The 2,086-nt window shown below is 56.2% G+C and overlaps 1 pseudogene; it reads right to left on the minus strand.

Moving 5' to 3' along the window:
- Positions 1 to 1,267: 1,267 nt before the first annotated feature.
- Positions 1,268 to 1,845, minus strand: LOC130679359 (eukaryotic peptide chain release factor GTP-binding subunit ERF3A-like; annotated as a pseudogene).
- Between the last annotated feature and the right edge of the window lie 241 nt (positions 1,846 to 2,086).

Below are 2,086 nucleotides of genomic sequence, written 5' to 3' on the forward strand. Positions count from 1 at the left end.
TATTTAAGTAGGCCAAACTGCTTGATCTAAGCAAAGAAATAAATACTAAGTTTCCTTGTTAAAAGGCAAAACATCAAGAAAATCAAACAACCAAATTCAAACTGTGCTCATATATGTACTTACTTCACAGAAGTACTTCTCCAAGCTCTCTGCCTCTAATACAGAAACTGTGGCAAGTTTCTGAAGAAGCTAAACTCCCAGAGACTTTTATGATGTCCATTTATCTAGGAAATACAACGTGGAACTTCAAAGAGAAATCAACAATCGATTCTCACAAATTGCCAAGAACATCTGTGATATGGTTCTCCAATACCCTGGCTCACGAAGGTACATTCCTTTCTCTCTTTAAGCCAATATTGACAGTTCGTAAAATAAGCACTTTTTCATACAGGGGAGAATAGTTAACTTCACACATCTGACATTCCCACAAGATCAGTACCCGAAAGCATGTCATCCTATCACTTAAGCAGCCCCGAAATACAGAAAGCTTTTTAAAGACCAAACCTGACTTGAAAACACACAAAACAGTCTACTAGCTATGGTCAGAACGGCACGTGACAACTAGTAAGCTATAATACCAAGTATCTGAACAGGCTAATTACTGACACGTGAACATAAAGAGTGACTTACAATACCACACAGCCTGAATAAGCTATCCGATTTTGACGAAATTAAAATTCTAAACGTGTCACTAAGAAGACAAGCACCACTTAAGAAAAAGAGAACACAAATCAATGTAGTTTCCTATACACATTACGGGAGGACCTCTTACTTTTGACACTGTTAACTTTACAAGCTTACACAATGCTTTACAAAACTGAAAGACCTCTGAAGTGATGGCCAACAGTTTCTGCGGGATCCCAAGACTACAATGCATCTTGGGATTCCTGCAGGACACTTCGGTGCCAGATATCCAAAACGTTAATTACAGTTTCAATAATAGAAATTGGAGCAAGAAACGCTCTCTCACCTAGGCATAAGGTGAAGGAAAAGTCGGGCGCTCGTCCTCCCAGCTCCTTGAGTCTGGCTCGCTCAACGCCCACCCACCTCCTGGTTCCAGTTGTCCCACGTCTGGGCCTCATGGTACTGATGGCCGCGGGCCCTCTCCGTCCCATACGGTTTTCAGTTCTAGTAGGTAGCTGCGGCCCCCGGGGAAGGGACGGGCTCTAGATCCCTCCCATGTCGCCGACACGCAGCTACCGCTCCTCCAGGCCCTCCGCCGCGCCCGGGCCGCCCCACACAGGGCTGCCCGCGCCCGGCGCCGCTGTCAGCGCCCCACGTGCCGCCGGGCCCCGAGGCCGCGCGTACCCCGCCCTGCGAGGCGAACCGCAGACGTGTCCCCACACCCCACCAAGGTGGGCTCCGGCCTCCCGCTCGGCTGCTTCCGCGTCCCGGCCCCTTTGCCCGAAGGGCCTCCCGCGCCACTGCAGGCTCCGTGGTGGTTGGCGCCGGCGCCGGCGCCGGTTGGGCCGGGCCACGCAGGAAGGACGGCACGAACTCGGCGGCGTGGACGTTGGGCACAAAGGGTTTGGCATTGACGTTGAGCTGCCGGCTGAAGGCCGCGCTGAGGTGCTCACGCTGGGCCTCGGCGGCCCCCGCCGCCAAGGGGCCGCCTTCGCCGCCGCACGGGCCCGACCCGGGGGCTTCCATGTCCGCCTGGTCCCAGCAGTCGGGCGCTGAGTCGCTGCTGCTCCCGCTGCTGCTGCCCCCGCCGCCGCCGCCGCCACTGCCCGGATCCATGATCGGGGGGACCGTGTGTGTGGTGAAGAGAGGGCGGGAAATGGAGGCGGGGGCGACGGGCCGGGGAGGAGCAGGCCGCGCTGACCCGGGGAAGTGGGAGACAGAAGGGCTGAGGGCTAGCGACAGAGTCCCCGGCGTCACCGCGGCAGCAGCTCCAGTCCCTACTTCGCACTCGCGACAAAGGCGGCGGCGGCGGCGGCGGCTCAACCCTCCTCGTGTGTGCGAGCCGATGTCCTTCCACCCAACCCAGGCACCTCTGACTGCCTCACCGGCCACCCCACTACCGCGCAGATTGACCCCTCGCCGCCTCCCGTACCTTCACCTCGGTAGTTCTCAGCCCCGTTCG

The sequence above is a fragment of the Manis pentadactyla genome, chromosome 10 (assembly GCF_030020395.1).
Source record: "Manis pentadactyla isolate mManPen7 chromosome 10, mManPen7.hap1, whole genome shotgun sequence".
In the NCBI taxonomy this organism is placed as follows: domain Eukaryota; kingdom Metazoa; phylum Chordata; class Mammalia; order Pholidota; family Manidae; genus Manis; species Manis pentadactyla.